The sequence below is a fragment of the Monodelphis domestica genome, chromosome 8, assembly GCF_027887165.1.
Source record: "Monodelphis domestica isolate mMonDom1 chromosome 8, mMonDom1.pri, whole genome shotgun sequence".
NCBI lineage: Eukaryota > Metazoa > Chordata > Mammalia > Didelphimorphia > Didelphidae > Monodelphis > Monodelphis domestica.
The window spans coordinates 230803-256302 of record NC_077234.1 but is presented as its reverse complement, the minus strand read 5'-3'; positions in this window follow the sequence as shown (position 1 = coordinate 256302).

The following is a 25500-nucleotide window of genomic DNA, read 5'->3' as shown; positions in this document are numbered from 1 at the left end:
GTGCTGGAAGGCTTCAAATTGTTAATCAGCAGTAAATTATGAAGGTTATTAATTAATTTGTTAACCAGTAACAGTGACTTATGTGTGGTTTAGAATTGGCAACACTACCACTTGTTCAAATTGCATATATCGATCCTGAGCATTATTGCAGTCTAAAACCAATTACTAGTATCCAAGCTCAAATATTACTTGCACAATGTGGTCGATTTTGGCAACAGAATTTTGTAAAACGCATAGGCTAAATTGATAATTCCATTCATATTATCAAAATCTTTTCAGTCATGAATTTAAATTTGATAGTTTAAAAATGATAACGTCACTGCAATTGCTGTGCTTCCATTTACTGCATGTATTTAGGGTACAGCAGATATTGATGCATGCACAGTATAAGTTTATACAAAAGCAAAAGTTACATGCAGATAGGCTACTGCTTAAGATCACAGTACAAGCTGGTCAAATCAAATGTGATTTATGGTATAATGCTTTTATGATTATTGGTTTAAAACGTGAATATTAAACATCAATGTATGCCATATTGCAAAGCCAAGGTGAAATCATTATCAAAGGCAAATGGCCTTGAGGACACTGCTTTTTAGCAGACACAGATCACTTGCACTCTCTGACACATCAGAGTGCCAAGTCCATTATTCCTCAATATTTTATGGACACAAGGGAAATTGCCTATTATTATATGTTATTTTTCTTTTCTCATATTTTGAAGTATATTTCAAGTACTTTTAACACTCTAATCCTGAGCAATGAAGGTGCAAATTTTTCTCTTTATATGTACCCAACAGAATGAGATTATAAGAACATGACAGCATTTATTAAGTTGCAGGTGACTACCCTGGGAAACCATCACTGATTGCATAAAAAGAGAATGCAGAGGACACCTCAATGGTCCAGACAGCCAAAGCCACACACACAGACATATATTTTATAGGAGATGGATGAATGTGGGCTGCTGAGGTTGGAGGTACTGCGACACGGTGTTTGACACCCTCATTCACAGGTGGCTAGGGTATCAAAGTGCAACCATATTGCCATGTAGCAGGCATCTAGGCGGGTATATCCCTAAAATGCATAATCAGTACAAGGGAGAATAAGGAAATTCCCCTTCATATCCAGACACAGTCATCTTTTCTTTGGCTATGAAAGCTCTGGCAACTTCTTATACTCCTAACTGTGTGGGCGATAAGCTAATGCACCTGTCCTATGTTCTATGGGGCTACTTCCTCAATAATTCAAGAAAATGAGAGTGAAAACTATTTTCTTATTACTCTTTGTCATTATTTTTAATCTTTTATGAAACCTTTATCTTTGATTTTGATTACTAAGTATTAAGATCACATTTTATTTTTATATTTTTTTTAGTCACAAATTTTGTTACATTTTTATATCACTCAACCTTCACTTCTTTTTATTTTTAAAACAAAAAAGGGGGATATGTAGCATTCCAAGCATATTCACATCTATGAAATATAAATGATTGAACGATTACTGTATCTTCAGGCACAAGGTTATACCAATGATATTCCTGGGTGTTCCCTTGAACTGGCCATGAGGCCTGTTGCCTAGGACAAACTCATTAACATTATCAGAGTATTCCCTTGGGAAAGTGCGGGTTGATTAACATGATCAGAGCATTCCTTTGAGAAAGGGCAGGTTGAAATCCACACGCCCAAAGCTGTTACCTCTACCTTACCGACCAATCTTATTTGTCAGTGCTTGGTGATGTGATTGCTAGGTCCTTGGAAGTAAGGCCCAGACCAGATAGGAATAAAACCAGAGGCAACTTTGTGATAGGTCTCTTGGAACTTCCTCTCCCCTTTCTTGGACCTCTGCTCTGCTCCTAATCCTCTCTCTCTCTTTCTCTCTCTACCTGAATCTCTTCCTCCCCCGAGGCTCTAGCCCCTCTCGGCTATGTATTCTCTGCCCACTCTCCTTCTCTACCTCGTATTCCAGTGATCCTCATATTCTCCTTCCCAGAAGAATATCATAGGGATTTGCCTGCCCTATTTAAACGCTGACTTGTCCGTGTCTGTCATTCTTCACCCTGGTTCCCCGATTTCCTACCTCTCCTCGGGTCCCTACCACAAAGGACAACCTACTCTTTGTAGACCCTGTTTATCAGGACTCTACAAATGCTGCCCTCAACATGGCAGGATCAACTTATCAATGTGCTGGAGTAACTTCCCTTCTAATACCCAAATAACCAAAGAGGTTTAGAAGCAATTCACGTGGCTGGAGCAGTCCATTTGGCTTCACCTCTAGAAGCCTTGAAAAATACTGTTTACAACTTGGTACTTAACCTACAGTTACACTAGAATTCATATTAAAATTGTATTACAGATAAGATATCTCTTGTCCAGATATTCTGTAGTATATGACAAAAGTCAGATAAAGATTTTGAACTTTCCCTATCAAGAAATGTAATCAGACATTCCTATATAATTTTGGCATGTCCAATCTAAATTAGAACAATTTAATTTTTTTTATTAAATGTGACTTACTTACAGTATCTCCATATTTTAGCAACGATCTTTTGAAAGCCAGATTTTCACCCTTTTGTTTTACACATTAGCTTGCCTGGATTCTCTGGCAGTCCTTCAAAGAGTTTCTTGCAGCTGGTCTTTTGATATGCTAACATAGTGATATACTTTACTGAGAAGAGTGAAGCCTGTTGCCCTGGCTATCTGCAGGATAGCAAAATATCTGTTCAAACTAGGCTTTCCTGAATTTTAAAGTAACTCAGGATTATTTCATCGACTTACCAATTTTGATTAAGCCTGTGGTCTTAGTAGAAAAAGTTTTTAGAAATGATCTTTGCTGTAAAGTGACCTGATCCTTTGAAGTGTCCAGCTTTGCTGGAAGCAAAGCAAAGAGGTGTTCTTTCTTTCAAATGGAATTGCATTCAAATTCCTGAGGACGAAAGTTCAAGGCTTGTTCTGTCTTATTAAATCCTTCAAAATTTACCTGTGCCAGATAACTTCTGAGAGATAATGGGCACTTGTATTCCCTCATGATTTTTATTTTGTTCCTGCCATCACTTTTGAAAGAAGCAGTCTTTAAGTAAAGAAATCCCTGGCAATGAACTTAGAATCAATTGATACTAATGATCTGGCCCTGGAACTTGCTGGCCTTATCTAGCCCAGTATTCTTTAGTTAAAACAACTTGATTAACATACTGAATCAGCCTGCTTAGAATTTCTTTAGAAGCCAGGATATCAATACCCATAGTCTGAACTAAATTTATGTTTGCACTTTTCGAATCTCTAGTTTTTGCTGGAGAAGTATTTCTACCTGATTTTTTTTGTCTTTTTTATAAATTTAAAATGATTGTAATACTGCATTAAGTATTTGTGGAGGCAGAGGTTGAAATGAACGATTCTGTCTGTTTCTGCAGCAAGCAGACAGAGGAATAATAGCATGAATAGATAAGAGTCAGTTAAAGGAAGGGGGTTAAGTATTTTGTTTGTAGCATTAGTGGAAGGAAGGGCAAAAGACTGAGGGATAAGTCAATGCTTAATGCAGCATATTAATTAGAGTCCATTGGCTCTCAAGTGTAGGTATTGAGATTCTTAATCAGCCCTATAGTGCTGAGAGCCTCCAAGCATTTTGAATAGTACAGGGCAAGCTAGAAATCCTGCTTCCTTCTTTGTAGGGGCTATCTGCATCTTCACTAACACTCTTTTGACTGGTAGAGTTCTGTGGGGAAAGGAGCAGGATGCATTTGAAAAGAAGTATTAAAAGATGAAGGTGGCTGTAGGGAGCTAAAAGCCTCGAGGAAGTAACATCTTCTTGAATTTGTAAAGCTTTTTCTACCATATCATTGGAATGCTGGAATGGCTTTGTATATAATGCCATTTGCCTAATTTCCCATGTGCTGTTATTGACTTGTGGTATTTTCTGCTTCTCTTTCTTATACTGCCTCAATTTATCTCCATCTAGATCCAATTGTGGCACATTCAGAACATCCCTTGCTGGAAATTCAGGATACGCTTTCCATACTAGGTTGAGTAATGCTTCAAAGATCTTAATACCTTTCTTTTCAATGAAAGACATTAACAGTCTAATAGAATAGGTATGAGATGAGGTAGTTTGACCCATATTTCTAAAACAAAAGTCGTGTTTACCGCAGAGGCCACCTGCAGGTTTCGTCTTTTTTTGGCTCCGGGCTCCAATAATGCTTCTCAAGCTGTGCACACTTGAACTGATAAAGCCTGTAAGGGAGGTTTGTTCCTAAGCCGGGGGTGCCCATTATAACAGGCGTCCAGCGGCTGTCATAAAAAAGGATATTTATTTGTGGGTTTGGGCTCAGGAAGGAGCAAGAACTCTGAGAAAATGGGTGAAGAATACGGGACACAGACAAATCAATATTTTTTGGAAGGGAAGGCTTGAATCCCTGAGGACATTTTCTTCGGAAAGAGAATTAAAGGAAAATGTGAGAAGCAACGTGCAGACACGTGGTAGTAATAATTCCGAGATAGAAAGGACTGAGCATGCTCTCTCCTAGAAAGCCGTGACATTTTAATTATTCCTCTTGACCAAACATAGGTTTAGACTGCTACAGTGGAGTAGAGAGGATTTCCTTGGGTGGGGGGTGGGGAGTGAACAGGAACTCCTGGGGCTGGGGTCCTGAAACCCAGGTGCCAAAAGGGAAGACACATCAATCTTAGCCTTTGGTACCCAGATGTTTAACCTATGGTCATGGTGACCGAGTTTAGGTCAGCGAATCGTGAGATGATATATCTTTGTGAAACCTGGGATAGCAGTCTACCTGCGGCTGCTACATAATGTATTTTCTTAGTAGGTTTGGGCTTGAGAAGGAGAAAGTAGTCGGAGAAAATGGGTGATAAATCAAGAGACACAGAGAAGTGAATTGAAATGGGGAGTGACGATGGCCCCTGATATTATTTTCCTTAGAAAAATCATGAAAGGAAAATCTGAGACATAAGAGAGACGGCGGGGAAGTAAGAACTCCGAGATAGAAAACACATGGCCAAGAGTGGCGATAGGACAGATAAAGCAGAAAACAAGAGGAAGAGCAGCACTCCTCACCCCAGCCTTTATTGTGCATTGAGAGGTGATCAATGAATACGTGTCATAGCACATAGTTCTTAACTTTGGTTGCATAGACAATGAGAAGGTCAGAGTAGGCGGGGATTCTCCTGACATGAGCTTTTCAGAGGAACGAGGTTTGACAAGGTGAGGGCTAAGCCTTTGTGGCTCAGGCTCAGGAATTCTATTGCCCTTAGAACTGCCCATATATTGATTATGAACGGACAGCCTTTAAATTTTAATTATTCCCCTTGACCATACATAGGTGTGGACTGCTACAGGGGAGTAGAGAGAGGAATTCCTGGGTTGGGGACGAGTGAACAGGAACCCCTGGGGCTGGGGTCCTGAAACCCAGGTGCCAAAAGGGAAGACACATCAATCTTAGCCTTTGGTACCCAGATGTTTAACCTATGGTCATGGTGACCGAGTTTAGGTCAGCGAATCGTGAGATGATATATCTTTGTGAAACCTGGGATAGCAGTCTACCTGCGGCTGCTACATAATGTATTTTCTTAGTAGGTTTGGGCTTGAGAAGGAGAAAGTAGTCGGAGAAAATGGGTGATAAATCAAGAGACACAGAGAAGTGAATTGAAATGGGGAGTGACGATGGCCCCTGATATTATTTTCCTTAGAAAAATCATGAAAGGAAAATCTGAGACATAAGAGAGACGGCGGGGAAGTAAGAACTCCGAGATAGAAAACACATGGCCAAGAGTGGCGATAGGACAGATAAAGCAGAAAACAAGAGGAAGAGCAGCACTCCTCACCCCAGCCTTTATTGTGCATTGAGAGGTGATCAATGAATACGTGTCATAGCACGTAGTTCTTAACTTTGGTTGCATAGACAATGAGAAGGTCAGAGTAGGCGGGGATTCTCCTGACATGAGCTTTTCAGAGGAACGAGGTTTGACAAGGTGAGGGCTAAGCCTTTGTGGCTCAGGCTCAGGAATTCTCTTGCCCTTAGAACTGCCCATATATTGATTATGAACGGACAGCCTTTAAATTTTAATTATTCCCCTTGACCATACATAGGTGTGGACTGCTACAGGGGAGTAGAGAGAGGAATTCCTGGGTTGGGGACGAGTGAACAGGAACCCCTGGGGCTGGGGTCCTGAAACCCAGGTGCCAAAAGGGAAGACACATCAATCTTAGCCTTTGGAACCCAGATGTTTAAGCTATGGTCATGGTGACTGAGGTTAGATCAGTGAATCGTGACATGATCTATCTTTTTGAAACCTGGGATAACATATCCTTGTGAAACCACATGACTAAGGACATGTCAACCTTAGTTCTTGGCACTAGGAGCCCATTCGGGATTAATCTGGAGGGCAAGTTCCCATGATATTAATCTGTTACTTCAAAGGTTAAGAAGAGGACCTTGTTTGGATGAGAGGGCATTTCTATGATCTAGGAGGTACACGAAGCTTCCTTTCCTTCCTTCTTTCTTTTCCTCAAATTTTTTGGTCCCCTTCCATCTCCTCCTTCCTTTCTCCATCTCTCCCTCCCATATGTCCTCCTTCCCTCCCTCTCCCCATCCTTCCTTTTCATTTCAGCTCAGTGGAGGACATTTGGCTAAGATGGGGCCTGGAACATCGGTTTGTCTAATCTCCCTCACTCCTCTCTGTCCAATAGAGGGCCCTCTCAGGCTTGCAGGCAGATTCAAGCAATGGGAGATTTTTCAGGGCCAGACTTGGCCCGCCAGGAATGAATGATACCCCTGCTCCATTTCCTTGCATGCTCAGGAGGTTCCCACCTCCTCCCCATGTCCTGGCTAGGTCTTGGAAGTAAGAGAGCCAGGCCAAGAATGCAGAGGAGGTTGCGGGTTTGCTTGCTGCAGGGAGAAAGGCCTGCCTTGAGGCAGAGCTGGATGAAGCATGCAGGGTAAGCAGGCCACTCTAGGCGATGCCATGGTGTGGTCAGGAGAAAGAGCAGCAGCAGTAGCATTAAGGCACATATCTGTTCTGCCATCGAAGCCTTGTTCCTGTCAGCCTAAATGGGGAGGAAGGAGATGGTCTCTGGGTGGGAGGGCATGCATCTTGTAGAGCTAGAAGTAAAGCTAATGCACCTTTCTTTCCTTTTGGTTTCTGTCAAAGGTTTTCTCCCTCCCCTTGCCTTCCTTCCTGCTTTCTTCCCTCCCTGGTGAAATGAAGGTCCCCTCATGAAGGTGCTTCTGGAAGGTAAGTGTAATGAATCCATTTCCGCTCACCCTCCTGGTGGTGGTGGATGCCAGCCTCTGGTCAGCAAGGTGGCAATCCCTCCTTCCCCAGGGGGTCCATACCGGGGTGGGAGGGAGTTGTGTGTCAGCATCAGGAGCAGTAATAGCAGCTGAATAGCTCCTCTGGGGACCTACCAAAGTCCCCCTTTGGGGACTACTTTGGCGATTGCGGGCCATGTGATTTGCGGGTTTTTTCTTTGTTTTTGGCGAAGCTTCTTTAGACAGGTCTCCCCCAATCTGAAGGCGAAGGGGAACACTGGGACTCCTTTGGGCATTGTAGGTCAATACCAAAGAGGGTTGTTTTTTTTTTTTGTTTTGCCTCCACCGAACGTGGGCTTTTTGTAAGGGATAGATGTGAGGCAAGGCCAGTCCCAGGTCGGAGGTGTGTGTGGGTGGGGGGGGGGGCTGAGTCTTTTCCCCTGGCTGCTGGTGGTGTATCCCTTAATGTGCTTTTGGAGCCCGAACCAAGCTAGCTGCCAAGCTAGCAGCCATAGGAGGGCCTGAACGACTTTGAACATGAACAACCACTGATGACTTAAATTGATCACTTTCCTATAATGAAACAGAAGTGGAGAAATGGAAAGGAAAATTCAAAGCAAAACCAATTCATGGAGTGTGGGTGTCATCTGAAGGAAAACCCCTTCAGAGGAGGCGGGGATTCTCCTGACATGAGTTTTTCAGAGGAACGAGGTTTGACAAGGTGAGGGCTAAGCCTTTGCGGCTCAGGCCCAGGAATTCTCTTGCCCTTAGAACTGCCGATACATTGATCATGAATGGATCTGATCAAGTATTTCATACATCAACCATACCCCCATGCCTGGTAGGTTATATATCCACCCCTTTTTTTTTTTACAAAAATTAAATAAGAGGGTATCCTGTTACAATGAAATTGTAAACTTAATCAACAAACAGGAATACTAGTGAGCTGTCAGATAAAGAATCAAAAATGAATTCACAATCCAATTTCAAAATGAAGTATAACTTAGCAATACTGCTGTAAAAATGATAAGAATGATCTTCATTTCCATTTAGCAATGTCAAGCGTAACAATTTTCATTATCCAAGATCACAAGTTATAATATCAAATAATAAGAAAATGATGTTCACTCCTTAGTGATCCTGAATTAAGGTGATAAAGTAATCATAGGACAGGTGCATGGACATATCATATTGCCCACGTATAGCCAGGATTATAAGAAGTTGTCACATCTTCAATAGTTAAAGAAAAAGACTTCCTCTCGAGATGAGAGGGAATCCTTGTCTTTCCCTTGTTCTGATTATGCGTAGTCTTTGGGATATATAATCCAAGATGCCTGCCACATAGACATATGATTGCAGGGTTGGTACCATGGCCTGTGAATGAGGGTGTCTGTAACCTGGTCGTGGTGGTTACAAAAAGGGATTTTTCCTTTGTGGGCTGGGACTGGAGAAGAAGGAGCAAGGAGTCTGAGAATATGGGTGAAGAATGACAGACAGAGACAAGTCAAAGTAATAGATAGGGCAGGCGTGATCCCCTCTGCTTTTTTCCTTGGTCAAAGAATTAAACTTAAAAAATTTAAATTTTTTTTTAAATTTAAATTTTAAATTTAAATGTAAAATTAAAAAGAAAATATGAGAAGCTTGCAGAGGGGTGGAAGTAAGACAGGTGGCCCAGAGAGGCCTTAGTAAAGAGACAGTAGTGAAGCTTTAAGATTGCTGGAACAAGAGAGGGAATCACGCCTTTACCCCAGGCTTTCTTGGGGATAGCCAGGATCAGTGACCAGATAAGAAAGCATAGATAATTCAGATTGGATGGGAAGGTAATGATGACACCTTTTGGGTGTGTTGACCTCAACCCGCCCTTTTACCAAGGAATTGGAGTCCTCACCAAATGTCAATGCACCAAATGTTAATGAGTTTGCATGGCTAGGTCAAGAGTCCACCCACAAATGTCAGAGTTCCAACCTTGTGTCTGAAGACACAATATCCATATATCAGTTATATTTCTTAGATGTGAATATGCTTGGAATGCTACATATCCCCCCTTTTTGTGTTAAAAAAATAAGATGAAGGGCGAGTGATATAAAAATACGAGAAAAATTTGACTCAAATTAAAAATATAAAAATCATGTAGCATCATCAAATGATACTTCAAGTGATTCAAAATAGACAACCAAAACTTATTGCAAAAAGTTTGGATGTAAAAAGTAAGTGTGATTGTCAAGAACAATGAAGATTTAACTCTCAACTTATTGATAATTTGATAAGGATGAAAATGATCTTCATACATAACATACCAAATCATCTGAGCAAATGATCTTGGGAATATGATTCCAAAATTAAAACAAAATTTTAGACTCTCTTTTCACTGTTTATGTGGCATGTTTGAAGCTGAGCCAATATGTAATATCAGAATTTACATTCCCAATGATTTCTCATTCCTGATCTAAATTGACTAAAACTCTCCTTGTACAGGAGCATACTTTTTCCACCATTAAAAGCTTTGTAAAAACATGAATACCACAATTATTGTGAAATTTTTAACAAATACCAACATTCCCAAACACATTACATTCTGATCTGCAGTCTAAATACCCAGGATGATGATAATGAAGTGACATTTCAAGTTTTGGCTGCATATTTCGTATATCATCCTCATTTAAATTTCTGCTTTTATCAATAAACCCATCAATATGATAGCCAAGCAGATCACATTACCAATATTTGCAAAATTCATTCCACCAAACCAATGTTTGGGTAAATAGAAGCTTAAGTTCTTTTTCACATAGAAAGAATTTCTACAGTTTCTGGAACTTGTCGAATTTGGTGTAGCTTGTTCATTCCTGGTTGTTAATGTATAATATTCCATGTGCTTTTTCTACAAGCTTATCCGTGCCTATTGTGTCCTATTTTCAATACCTACTCCAAAAAAGGAAAACTTAGATCATACTTTGCCCTTGCTCCATGTATGTGTGTGATAACTCGTTCCACCTAGGAGAGTCAATAACTGCGCGTCCACAGAAATTGTCCAACCTAGAGCACTCAGATGACCACTGAGGCTTTACTTTCAAATACCAGAACGTCTTCCAGTATTTGGATGGGAAGCCAATAGACCCCGAATCCAGTGGCCTGCCTGAATTCTGGGACTATTGGTAGAGAGCAAGAAACCGTTCCCATAAAGATATTACCCCAAAAGACAGGATTTCAGGACTAATGGTTAACAATGGTATTAACACTCAAGTACACCCATGGTGGTTGGCATGTCACGTCCACCTAGTTATTGGCAGGAACATCATCTTTGCATGGTTGTCAATGATCTTTTTCGATAACTTCGGTTCCTGATGACAGGTTTCAGAGTGCATTTTGGCTGATCTCTCATACCTTTTTTCCAGAGTCACATCAGGATCATCTGTCCATTAAACCTGCCTGTGTAGCATTTTCTGCCTGGCACCTCCCTTTTTGTTGTCCGAGGTATCAGATCTATGCTATGAGTGAAAGTTTTTGATCTCCTCCTCTTTGGAGAGTCATACCAATGTCTATACCCTCGGGGATAGCAGCATTTCTTACAATACTAGTAGTAGTTTTACAATGTATCCTTTTGACAGATTTGATTCCATAAGAAAGACCTCGGAGTGTGGGATTTATCTGATGTCTTAGACAGACACAAGTGTGGTTTAGTCCTTCTGAGTTAGCATCCTTGCTCTTGGTTTGGGTACACTATATCAATGGATGTCAGCCGGACCAGTGTCCCACAGTAGCCTAATAGCTAATGTCACTGATAGTGTCACGTCAGTCTTGTGGAGTGATCTTAGTCACCGGTGAAGTGTCCTTCCAGCGTGCCTGGAGAGTGGCTGGCGTGTAGTTAGCTGATGTCAACAGCGTCGGTCTGCTTCTCTTCCTGGTCTTGTGTTGGCTGGCATGATGTGCTTTGTGGGTGACCAGATGTTTCCACTCTCTGTCAACATACAGACAAGACCTCGACCCAACGTTATCATCCCCTTGGGTCCCTCACAGTCTTAATTTCTTGGTAATATTCAACCCAATTCAGATATATCCTACAATGTAATCTTTAGCAGGACATTCAAACTGTTATTGCAAAGTTTTAACTGATGTTCGTTTTAGAGTGTGGAAGAGGTAGATGGTTAGTGATACCGTTTCCACCCTTCTTTCTTATGAAAGTTGAAATGCCACAGCTGAACAAAATTGACTTTTAGATAAGTCTGATATGAAGAAAGACATGCTGTTGTTTGCCAATATAATGTACCCTTGAAGACAATGATCACATATACATTTTGGACAAATCGTACTGCAATAGGACAGTATTTATGGTACAGTCGTAACCTTCCCAATTGTACCATTTGATATTTGATCATATTTGGGTAACGGGGAACAATTCCACAAAAGTAAATTTCAGTTCCTTGTTATGCCAATACCATTTGGAATTTTCAGGTATGTGATAACGTTTGATCTTATAACCAATACCCATCAATCTGTAGTCCAGAATATCTGTCAGGGACTTCACGATATTCTTCTGGAGGCAAATTGTGTTTCATACAATGACATGTGCGTGGATAGTGTGTTAGACCTGCCTATAGGGCAGTGATGATCTTTCCAGCTCATTGGCTGTTTTTTGCATGTGTCCTGTGCCAGACACCTCTGCAGCCTGTCCTTTTTCTGGTGAGATTTTCTTGCCATCGGATAGCTTGCATATAAGCCATGAGCTATCCAATTCAGCCCATTTATTGCTATGAAAAGCACTGCTATCCCAAGATGTTTGGAATAGACAACCGTGCACAATTATTCCTAAGTTCTGTAATCGCTTTGCTCACTTCTTCATTTGAGCTTAATGCCATCAACCAGGAGAGTAAGCATGTCCCATCCCCTTTCACCCTGGGACTCCTTTGGGCATTGTAGGTCAATACCAAATAGGTTTTTGTTTTTTGTTTTCCCTCCACCAAACCTGGGCTTTTTGTAAGGGATAGATGTGAGGCAAGGCCAGTCCCAGGTCGGAGGTGTGGGGGTGGGGACTGTGCCCTTTCCCCTTGTTGCTCGTGGTGTATCCCTTAATGTGTGTTTGGAGCCCGAACCCCAATTGCAGAGTGTGGCAAAAGCAAGGGCTCCAGCTGAAGGGAGGGGGGGAGGAAGGAGGTGTGTGGAAGAGCTGCGCAGGCCCAGAGTAAAAGGCAGGCCAGGAGGCTTGGAGCGCAGGCGCTCAGGGGCAGGCAGGTGGCACGCAGGCGCAGTAGGGGCAGGCAGGTGGCAGGTGGCGGAGGGGGAGGGGAGCGGAAAGTTCCCGCCTTTTCTGTCAGAGCCTCCCTGTGTCGCTGTGCCTAGCATTAAGGTCCGCCAAGGCAAAAGACTGGAAGTTGCATGTGGACTGTGTGAGGTAGGGGAGCAGCACTTGGGCCAAAGTTGGTCACATGAGGCACCTCTGCCGAGGGGAGGAGGCTTTGGGGGTGGCTGCTGCCGCGGAGCCCGCCTCCTGCCTCTTCCTCTGGGTTCTTCAGTAGTCCCGCCTGCTGCCTGTACTGGTCAGCTCCATAGGCAGGCCTACCCCTGAAAGCTGCCCCTCCCTCTCAATTGCCCGCCTCCCACACTGCCCCTCCTCTCCCTGGGGGACACCCACCAGAAAGTCCCCTCCTTCAGTAGCCCCACTCCCAGGTCCCCAACTTCCTCAGGTGCTCAGCTCCCCCTCCCCCACCCCCTTCGCCTCTTGGTCTCCCTCTTGAGGCCACATATTGGTATTGCATCCGAGGAGGGTTTTTTTTTTTTTTAATGGTTTTGAAATAAGCTTTTAGAGCTCTGTGCAAGTTGGACCCCAAGCCTCGTACACATCCTGACGTCTCAGGCATAAATAGGAGTGGACCTTGGCCGTGAGTGGCCCACTTTGCCTTAGAGCAGTCACACACCTGCCTTCCACCCTGTGCTCTCAGTATTCTCCTTCCATAGCGGATGCAGAAATGATTAAGGAAGTTCTTTCTGCTCTCCCTCTGCCTGAAGCCCTCGCTCTAGTTCACTGCTGTGCCCATAGAGGTGGCACTGACCCTGTCTCCAGGGGACATGACTGAGCAGATGCTGCTGCCAAGCTAGCAGCCATAGGAGGGCCTGAACTACTTTGAACATGAACAACCACTGATGACTTAAATTGATCACTTTCCTATAATGAAAAGGAAGTGGAGAAATGGAAAGGAAAATTCAAAGCAAAACCAATTCATGGAGTGTGGGTGTCATCTGAAGGAAAACCCCTGCTCCCTAGAAGTTTCCATCACCAAATTTACCAATCTGTTCATCCTAATGGCCACTTTGGTACCCCGGGCATGGTGGACTCTGTTAAGAGAGTCTGGCTGGCCCCTGGTATAACTACCAGAGCCCCTAAAGTGTGTTCAGCCTGCTCTTCCTGCCAGTCAGATCACCAACATGCCTTTGGTGGAAAAGCCTTTGGTGGGCGTCCTCTGGCTTACACACCTTGTGAGCGTTCTTTGTAAGGGAAGTGTCTCCTTTGGAGTGGTGTCCACCGAGGATCTGGAGGGATAGAGGAGGCAAACGCAAGTCCTGTGTGACCCTGGAGGCATGACCCTCCCCTGCAAGCATGCCCATTCCTCCAGCCATGCATCCCTCCTCACCTCAAAACGGGGGAAGTGTCGTTCCTGGCAACATAGGGTGGACCTTGTCCTTGCAGGGATGAGACAGCTGTCCCTTTTACCGGCACGTTCACTATTCTCCTTGGTCCTCACCATGTCCTGGCTAGGTCTGTGAAAGGAGTGAAGCAGGTAGAGAATACACTAGACGCTGCTGGCTGGCTGACTGGCTGGCTGGCTGACTGTGTGCTGGCATCAGTGCCTGCCTAGATAGAGAGATGGCTGGAACCTATAGGGTAGCCTGGTCACTCTTGGGCTCCACTTGTACCTTGTGTTCTTGGCTCTCCCTCAGAATGTGATGCCACAGAGCGGTCAGCTGTAGCACAAAGAGCAGCAGCAGCAGCAGCAGTGTTAAGGCAGCTCTTCTGTTCCGTGTCTAGGACTCCTGCCTTTGGGGTTGAAGGTATAATGTCCGATTCTGGCTCAGAATCCATGGAGGACACACACACACACACACACACACACACACACACACACACACGGTAATGCAACACACAAGAGGTACTTTATTGAGCAAAATATAGCTTGGTGCCGAGGACCTAAAGTGCTGGCCCCGAGGCTGCGATTTGCAGGTGTTTTATACACTTTTAGGGTACAGGGAGTAAAAAGGAATTCCTGGGGTGGGGGGGAGTGAACCGAAAGTCCTGGGGCTGGGGTCCTGAAACCCAAGTGCCCAAAGGGAAGACACAGCAATCTTAGTCTTCGGTACCCATATGTTTCACGTATGGTCATGGTGACCGAGGTTAGGTCAGTGAATCGTGAGATGATATATCTTTGTGAAACCTGGGATAAGAGTCCAACCTGCGGCTGCTACATAATGTATGTCCTTAGTGGGTTTGGGCTCGAGAAGGAGAAAGGAGTCGGAGAAAATGGGTGATAAATCAAGAGACACAGAGAAGTGAATTGAAATGGGAGCGGCGATGGCCCCTGATACTATTTTCCTTAGAAAAACCATGAAAGGAAAATCTGAGACATAAGAGACCAAGCGGAGGTAAGAATTCTGAGATAGAAGGACGTGGCCAATAGTGGCGCTAGGACAGATAAAGAGAGACAGCAGGGAGAACTCCTAGGTTGCAGGAAACAAGAGAAAAAGCAGGGGGCCTCACCCCAGCCTTTATTGTGGATTGAGAGGTGATCAATGAATACGTGACATAGTACCTAGTTCTTAACTTTGGTTGCATAGACAATGAGAAGATCAGAGGAGGAGGGGATTCTCCTGACATGAGCTTTTCAGAGGAATGAGGTTTGACAAGGTGAGGGCTAAGCCTTTGTGGCTCAGGCCCAGGAATTCTCTTGCCCTTAGAACTGCCGATACATCGATCATGAATGGATCTGATCAAGTATTTCATACATCAACCATACCCCCATGCCTGGTAGGTTATATATCCACCCCTTTTTTTTTTTTTTACAAAAATTAAATAAGAGGGTATCCTGTTACAATGAAATTGTAAACTTAATCAACAAACAGGAATACTAGTGAGCTATCAGATAAAGAATCAAAAATGAATTCACAATCCATATTCAAAATGAAGTATAACTTAGCAATACTGCTGTAAAAATGATAAGAATGATCTTCATTTCCATTTAGCAATGTCAAGCGTAACAATTTTCATCCTCCAAGATCACAAGTTATAATATCAAATAATAAGAAAATGATGTTCACTCCTTAGTGATCCTGAATTAAGGTGATAAAGTAATCATAGGACAGGTGCATGGACATATCATATTGCCCACGTATAGCCAGGATTATAAGAAGTTGTCACATCTTCAATAGTTAAAGAAAAAGACTTCCTCTGGAGATGAGAGGGAATCCTTGTCTTTCCCTTGTTCTGATTATGCGTAGTCTTTGGGATATATAATCCAAGATGCCTGCCACATAGACATATGGTTGCAGGGTTGGTACCATGGCCTGTGAATGAGGGTGTCTGTAACCTGGTCGTGGTGGTAACAAAAAGGGATTTTTCCTTTGTGGGCTGGGACTCGAGAAGAAGGAGCAAGGAGTCTGAGAATATGGGTGAAGAATGACAGACAGAGACAAGTCAAAGTAATAGATAGGGCAGGCGTGATCCCCTCTGCTTTTTTCCTTGGTCAAAGAATTAAACTTAAAAAATTTAAATTTTTTTTTAAATTTAAATTTTAAATTTAAATGTAAAATTAAAAAGAAAATATGAGAAGCTTGCAGAGGGGTGGAAGTAAGACAGGTGGCCCAGAGAGGCCTTAGTAAAGAGACAGTAGTGAAGCTTTAAGATTGCTGGAACAAGAGAGGGAATCACGCCTTGACCCCAGGCTTTCTTGGGGATAGCCAGGATCAGTGACCAGATAAGAAAGCATAGATAATTCAGATTGGATGGGAAGGTAATGATGACACCTTTTGGGTGTGTTGACCTCAACCCGCCCTTTTACCAAGGAATTGGAGTCCTCACCAAATGTCAATGCACCAAATGTTAATGAGTTTGCATGGCTAGGTCAAGAGTCCACCCACAAATGTCAGAGTTCCAACCTTGTGTCTGAAGACACAATATCCATATATCAGTTATATTTCTTAGATGTGAATATGCTTGGAATGCTACATATCCCCCCTTTTTGTGTTAAAAAAATAAGATGAAGGGCGAGTGATATAAAAATACGAGAAAAATTTGACTCAAATTAAAAATATAAAAATCATGTAGCATCATCAAATGATACTTCAAGTGATTCAAAATAGACAACCAAAACTTATTGCAAAAAGTTTGGATGTAAAAAGTAAGTGTGATTGTCAAGAACAATGAAGATTTAACTCTCAACTTATTGATAATTTGATAAGGATGAAAATGATCTTCATACATAACATACCAAATCATCTGAGCAAATGATCTTGGGAATATGATTCCAAAATTAAAACAAAATTTTAGACTCTCTTTTCACTGTTTATGTGGCATGTTTGAAGCTGAGCCAATATGTAATATCAGAATTTACATTCCCAATGATTTCTAATTCCTGATCTAAATTGACTAAAACTCTCCTTGTACAGGAGCATAATTTTTCCACCATTTAAAGCTTTGTAAAAACATGAATACCACAATTATTGTGAAATTTTTAACAAATACCAACATTCCCAAACACATTACATTCTGATCTGCAGTCTAAATACCCAGGATGATGATAATGAAGTGACATTTCAAGTTTTGGCTGCATATTTCGTATATCATCCTCATTTAAATTTCTGCTTTTATCAATAAACCCATCAACATGATAGCCAAGCATATCACATTACCAATATTTGGAAAATTCATTCCACCAAACCAATGTTTGGGTAAATAGAAGCTTAAGTTCTTTTTCACATAGAAAGAATTTCTACAGTTTCTGTAACTTGTCGAATTTGGTGTAGCTTGTTCTTTCCTGGTTGTTAATGTATAATATTCCATGTGCTTTTTCTACAAGCTTATCCGTGCCTATTGTGTCCTATTTTCAATACCTACTCCAAAAAAGGAAAACTTAGATCATACTTTGCCCTTGCTCCATGTATGTGTGTGATAACTCGTTCCACCTAGGAGAGTCAATAACTGCGCGTCCACAGAAATTGTCCAACCTAGCGCACTCAGATGACCACTGAGGCTTTACTTTCAAATACCAGAACGTCTTCCAGTATTTGGATGGGAAGCCAATAGACCCCGAATCCAGTGGCCTGCCTGAATTCTGGGACTATTGGTAGAGAGCAAGAAACCGTTCCCATAAAGATATTACCCCAAAAGACAGGATTTCAGGACTAATGGTTAACAATGGTATTAACACTCAAGTACACCCACGGTGGTTGGCATGTCACGTCCACCTAGTTATTGGCAGGAACATCATCTTTGCATGGTTGTCAATGATCTTTTTCAATAACTTAGGTTCCTGATGACAGGTTTCAGAGTGCATTTTGGCTGATCTCTCATACCTTTTTTCCAGAGTCACATCAGGATCATCTGTCCATTAAACCTGCCTGTGTAGCATTTTCTGCCTGGCACCTCCCTTTTTGTTGTCCGAGGTATCAGATCTATGCTATGAGTGAAAGTTTTCGATCTCCTCCTCTTTGGAGAGTCATACCAATGTCTATACCCTCGGGGATAGCAGCATTTCTTACCATACTAGTAGTAGTTTTACAATGTATCCTTTTGACAGTATCATAGACATACAAAATGAAAGGTATACATTCACGTCTAAACAAGTGTAGCTATTTTGTTTTGATTCCATAAGAAAGACCTCGGAGTGTGGGATTTATCTGATGTCTTAGACAGACACAAGTGTGGTTTAGTGCTTCTGAGTTAGCATCCTTGCTCTTGGTTTGGGTACACTATATCAATGGATGTCAGCCGGACCAGTGTCCCACAGTAGCCTAATAGCTAATGTCACTGATAGTGTCATGTCAGTCTTCTGGAGTGATCTTAGTCACCGCTGAAGTGTCCTTCCAGCGTGCCTGGATAGTGGCTGGCGTGTAGTTAGCTGATGTCAACAGCGTTGGTCTGCTTCTCTTCCTGGTCTTGTGTTGGCTGGCATGATGTGCTTTGTGGGTGACCAGATGTTTCCACTCTCTGTCAACATACAGACAAGACCTTGACCCAACGTGATCATCCCCTTGGGTCCCTCACAGTCTTAATTTCTTGGTAATATTCAACCCAATTCAGATATATCCTACAATGTAATCTTTAGCAGGACATTCAAACTGTTATTGCAAAGTTTTAACTGATGTTCTTTTTAGAGTGTGGAAGAGATAGATGGTTAGTGATACCGTTTCCACCCTTCTTTCTTATGAAAGTTGAAATGCTACAGCTGAACCAAATTGACTTTTCGATAAGTCTGATACGAAGAAAGACATGCTGTTGTTTGCCAATATAATGTACCCTTGAAGACAATGATCACATATACATTTTGGACAAATCGTACTGCAATAGGACAGTATTTATGGTACAGTCGTAACCTTCCCAATTGTACCATTTGATATTTGATCATATTTGGGTAACGGGGAACAATTCCACAAAAGTAATTTTCAGTTCCTTGTTATGCCAATACAATTTGGAATTTTCAGGTATGTGATAACGTTTGATCTTATAACCAATACCCATCAATCTGTAGTCCAGAATATCTGTCAGGGATTTAACGATATTCTTCTGGAGGCAAATTGTTTCTCATACAATGACATGTGCGTGGATAGTGTGTTAGACCTGCCTATAGGGCAGTGATGATCTTTCCAGCTCATTGGCTGTTTTTTCCATGTGTCCTGTGCCAGACACCTCTGCAGTCTGTCCTTTTTCTGGTGAGATTTTCTTGCCATCAGATAGTTTGCATATAAGCCACGAGCTATCCAATTCAGCCCATTTATTGCTATGAAAAGCACTGCTATCCCAAGATGTTTGGAATAGACAACCGTGCACAATTATTCCTAAGTTCTGTAATGGCTTTGCTCACTTCTTCATTTGAGCTTAATGCCATAAATCAGGAGAGTAAGCATGTCCCATCCCCTTTCACCCTGGGACTCCTTTGGGCATTGTAGGTCAATACCAAATAGGTTTTTGTTTTTTGTTTTCCCTCCACCGAACCTGGGCTTTTGGTAAGGGATAGATGTGAGGCAAGGCCAGTCCCAGGTCGGAGGTGTGGGGGTGGGGACTGTGCCCTTTCCCCTGGTTGCTGGTGGTGTATCCCTTAATGTGTGTTTGGAGCCCGAACCCCAATTGCAGAGTGTGGCAAAAGCAAGGGCTCCAGCTGAAGGGAGGGGTGGAGGAAGGAGGTGTGTGGAAGAGCTGCGCAGGCCCAGAGTAAAAGGCAGGCCAGGAGGCTTGGAGCGCAGGCGCTCAGGGGCAGGCAGGTGGCACACAGGCGCAGTAGTGGCAGGCAGGTGGCACGTGGCGGAGGGGGAGGGGAGCGGAAAGTTCCCGCCTTTTCTGTCAGAGCCTCCCTGTGTCGCTGTGCCTAGCATTAAGGTCCGCCAAGGCAAAAGACTGGAAGTTGCATGTGGACTGTGTGAGGTAGGGGAGCAGCACTTGGGCCGAAGTTGGTCACATGAGGCACCTCTGCCGAGGGGAGGAGGCTTTGGGGGTGGCTGCTGCCGCGGAGCCCGCCTCCTGCCTCTTCCTCTGGGTTCTTCAGTAGTCCCGCCTGCTGCCTGTACTGGTCAGCTCCATAGGCAGGCCTACCCCTGAAAGCTGCCCCTCCCTCTCAATTGCCCGCCTCCCACACTGCCCCTCCTCTCCCTGGGGGGACACCCACCAGAAAGTCCCCTCCTTCAGTAGCCCCACTCCCAGGTCCCCAACTTCCTCAGGTGCTCAGCTCCCCCTCCCCCACCCCCTTCGCCTCTTGGTCTCCCTCTTGAGGCCACATATTGGTATTGCATCCGAGGAGGGTTTTTTTTTTTTTTTAATGGTTTTGAAATAAGCTTTTAGAGCTCTGTGCAAGTTGGACCCCAAGCCTCGTACACATCCTGACGTCTCAGGCATAAATATGAGTGGACCTTGGCCGTGAGTGGCCCACTTTGCCTTAGAGCAGTCACACACCTGCCTTCCACCCTGTGCTCTCAGTATTCTCCTTCCATAGCGGATGCAGAAATGATTAAGGAAGTTCTTTCTGCTCTCCCTCTGCCTGAAGCCCTCGCTCTAGTTCACTGCTGTGCCCATAGAGGTGGCACTGACCCTGTCTCCAGGGGACATGACTGAGCAGATGCTGCTGCCAAGCTAGCAGCCATAGGAGGGCCTGAACTACTTTGAACAGGAACAACCACTGATGACTTAAATTGATCACTTTCCTATAATGAAAAGGAAGTGGAGAAATGGAAAGGAAAATTCAAAGCAAAACCAATTCATGGAGTGTGGGTGTCATCTGAAGGAAAACCCCTGCTCCCTAGAAGTTTCCATCACCAAATTTACCAATCTGTTCATCCTAATGGCCACTTTGGTACCCCGGGCATGGTGGACTCTGTTAAGAGAGTCTGGCTGGCCCCTGGTATAACTACCAGAGCCCCTAAAGTGTGTTCAGCCTGCTCTTCCTGCCAGTCAGATCACCAACATGCCTTTGGTGGAAAAGCCTTTGCTGGGCGTCCTCTGGCTTACACACCTTGTGAGCGTTCTTTGTAAGGGAAGTGTCTCCTTTGGAGTGGTGTCCACCGAGGATCTGGAGGGATAGAGGCGGCAAACGCAAGTCCTGTGTGACCCTGGAGGCATGACCCTCCCCTGCAAGCATGCCCATTCCTCCAGCCATGCATCCCTCCTCACCTCAAAACGGGGGAAGTGTCGTTCCTGGCAACATAGGGTGGACCTTGTCCTTGCAGGGATGAGACAGCTGTCCCTTTTACCGGCACGTTCACTATTCTCCTTGGTCCTCACTATGTCCTGGCTAGGTCTGTGAAAGGAGTGAAGCAGGTAGAGAATACACTAGACGCTGCTGGCTGGCTGACTGGCTGGCTGGCTGGCTGGCTGTGTGCTGGCATCAGTGCCTGCCTAGATAGAGAGATGGCTGGAACCTATAGGGTAGCCTGGTCACTCTTGGGCTCCACTTGTACCTTGCGTTCTTGGCTCTCCCTCAGAATGTGATGCCACAGAGCGGTCAGCTGTAGCACAAAGAGCAGCAGCAGCAGCAGCAGTGTTAAGGCAGCTCTTCTGTTCCGTGTCTAGGACTCCTGCCTTTGGGGTTGAAGGTATAATGTCCGATTCTGGCTCAGAATCCATGGAGGACACATACACACACAAACACACACACACACACACACACACACACACACACACACACGGTAATGCAACACACAAGAGGTACTTTATTGAGCAAAATATAGCTTGGTGCCGAGGACCTAAAGTGCTGGCCCCGAGGCTGCGATTTGCAGGTGTTTTATACACTTTTAGGGTACAGGGAGTAAAAAGGAATTCCTGGGGTGGGGGGGAGTGAACCGAAAGTCCTGGGGCTGGGGTCCTGAAACCCAAGTGCCCAAAGGGAAGACACAGCAATCTTAGTCTTCGGTACCCATATGTTTCACGTATGGTCATGGTGACCGAGGTTAGGTCAGTGAATCGTGAGATGATATATCTTTGTGAAACCTGGGATAAGAGTCCAACCTGCGGCTGCTACATAATGTATGTCCTTAGTGGGTTTGGGCTCGAGAAGGAGAAAGGAGTCGGAGAAAATGGGTGATAAATCAAGAGACACAGAGAAGTGAATTGAAATGGGAGCGGCGATGGCCCCTGATACTATTTTCCTTAGAAAAACCATGAAAGGAAAATCTGAGACATAAGAGACCAAGCGGAGGTAAGAATTCTGAGATAGAAGGACGTGGCCAATAGTGGCGCTAGGACAGATAAAGAGAGACAGCAGGGAGAACTCCAAGGTTGCAGGAAACAAGAGAAAAAGCAGGGGGCCTCACCCCAGCCTTTATTGTGGATTGAGAGGTTATCAATGAATACGTGACATAGTACATAGTTCTTAACTTTGGTTGCATAGACAATGAGAAGATCAGAGGAGGCGGGGATTCTCCTGACATGAGCTTTTCAGAGGAACTAGGTTTGACAAGGTGAGGGCTAAGCCTTTGTGGCTCAGGCCCAGGAATTCTCTTGCCCTTAGAACTGCCGATACATGGATCGTGAATGGATCTGATCAAGTATTTCATACATCAACCATACCCCCATGCCTGGTAGGTTATATATCCACCCCCTTTTTTTTTTTTAGAAAAATTAAATAAGAGGGTATCCTGTTACAATGAAATTGTAAACTTAATCAACAAACAGGAATACTAGTGAGCTATCAGATAAAGAATCAAAAATGAATTCACAATCCAATTTCAAAATGAAGTATAACTTAGCAATACTGCTGTAAAAATGATAAGAATGATCTTCATTTCCATTTAGCAATGTCAAGCGTAACAATTTTCATCCTCCAAGATCACAAGTTATAATATAAAATAATAAGAAAATGATGTTCACTCCTTAGTGATCCTGAATTAAGGTGATAAAGTAATCATAGGACAGGTGCATGGACATATCATATTGCCCATGTATAGCCAGGATTATAAGAAGTTGTCACATCTTCAATAGTTAAAGAAAAAGACTTCCTCTCGAGATGAGAGGGAATCCTTGTCTTTCCCTTGTTCTGATTATGCGTAGTCTTTGGGATATATAATCCAAGATGCCTGCCACATAGACATATGGTTGCAGGGTTGGTACCATGGCCTGTGAATGAGGGTGTCTGTAACCTGGTCGTGGTGGTTACAAAAAGGGATTTTTCCTTTGTGGGCTGGGACTGGAGAAGAAGGAGCAAGGAGTCTGAGAATATGGGTGAAGAATGACAGACAGAGACAAGTCAAAGTAATAGATAGGGCAGGCGTGATCCCCTCTGCTTTTTTCCTTGGTCAAAGAATTAAACTTAAAAATTTTAAATTTTTTTTAAATTTAAATTTTAAATTTAAATGTAAAATTAAAAAGAAAATATGAGAAGCTTGCAGAGGGGTGGAAGTAAGACAGGTGGCCCAGAGAGGCCTTAGTAAAGAGACAGTAGTGAAGCTTTAAGATTGCTGGAACAAGAGAGGGAATCACGCCTTTACCCCAGGCTTTCTTGGGGATAGCCAGGATCAGTGACCAGATAAGAAAGCATAGATAATTCAGATTGGATGGGAAGGTAATGATGACACCTTTTGGGTGTGTTGACCTCAACCCGCCCTTTTACCAAGGAATTGGAGTCCTCACCAAATGTCAATGCACCAAATGTTAATGAGTTTGCATGGCTAGGTCAAGAGTCCACCCACAAATGTCAGAGTTCCAACCTTGTGTCTGAAGACACAATATCCATATATCAGTTATATTTCTTAGATGTGAATATGCTTGGAATGCTACATATCCCCCCTTTTTGTGTTAAAAAAATAAGATGAAGGGCGAGTGATATAAAAATATGAGAAAAATTTGACTCAAATTAAAAATATAAAAATCATGTAGCATCATCAAATGATACTTCCAGTGATTCAAAATAGACATCCAAAACATATTGTAAAAACTTTGGATGTAAAAAGGAAATGTGATTGTCAAGAACAATGAAGATTTAACTCTCAACTTATTGATAATTTGATAATGATGAAAATGAATGAAAAAAGTCTCATAATAAATTAAAAATAATGATAAAAAGTAATAAGAAAATAATCTTACTTCAAAATTTATGAAAAGAAAAACAACATAGGATAATCAAAATATTCAGAGAAAAGAAAGTAAAAGAGCATCAAATCCAAATTGCTCAATTGAAATGAAAATGGTATAAAGATATTCTTAAAAATACTTTCTCTCTTTCTCCCCCCCTTTTTTGAATAGTATACCAAATAGATTAGCATGTTTTACATTTTTCAAACATTAGTGCAAACATCAATTCAAGTGTCAATATTCCCCAAAACATTACATTTTGATTTGTTGTTGAAACAAGAGTGAAGCTAATGAAGTGACATGGCAAGTTTTGGTTGTACATTTCTCATATAAGCCTTATTGGTATGTACAAAAATAAAATTTCAGATTCATATATCAGGATCAGAGCATTAGTCGTACTTACAATGTACTTCTAGTATTTCAAGGAAAATATCTGGGAAAAATAATCTGAGAAAATGATCATGGAAAATGACCATGAAATGAATGCAAAATTTTAAACTAATGGCTCACCTTTCATGTGGCATAGCTGTAGCTGAGCCAATGTGTAACGTCAGAATTTACATTCAAACATGATTTCTATTTACCTAATCAATGTTGACCAAGATCGACATTGTAAAATTTTTACACAATTAGAAATGCAAAAATTAGTGCAAATTCTTAACAAGTACCAATATTCCCATTAACTTTACATTCTGATTTGTTGTATTAATATGCCTTATATGAAGTTTCTGAATGTCATTCAGGCTTTTTAAACAATATCTGCTCATTTCTATCCTTGCTGACCTCATGCCCTGTTTAAAAAAATAATAGTTCCTACATATTAAAAATTTGAATGTATTAGAAATATCTCTAAATCATATACCAATTCATGCTTGTCATTTAAACACTTGCACTTAGTATTAACTTTCCTTTTGACCAATTCCAGTACTTGTGATTAAACCTTATAACCTAATTCAGGCTATGGGCATTGAAACCCTGACTTCTATAGAAAGATAAGACCTTCATCCCTGAAGGCTTCTTTTCTTATGCAGCCTTCCCCCATCCCCACAGAACTCTGCAAGCCAAAACAGCATTAAGGAGGCTACAGATAGCCCCCTGCAAACAAGAAGCAGGATTTCTAGCTTGAGCTATAGCATGCAAAACTATTGGAAGCTCTCACCATTATAGAGCTGATTAAAACCCTTTATAAGCAAAATTTTTACACCATATGATTGGAAATTAAGAAAAGTATTACCTGCTGTTAAGAGCAAATGGGTTCTTATTAAAATGCTACATTAAACAAGGAGGATTGACTTATCTCTCAGTCTTTTGCCCTTCCCTTCACTTATGATACTAACAATATACTTAACTCACTTCCCTTAACTGACTTTTCTATCCTTGCTATCTTTCCCCTGCCTGTTGCTGCAGAAACAGACAGAGATATTCCATGTCAACCTCTGCCTCCACCCATGCTTAATGTAGTATTATGATCATTTTAAATTTATAGAAATAA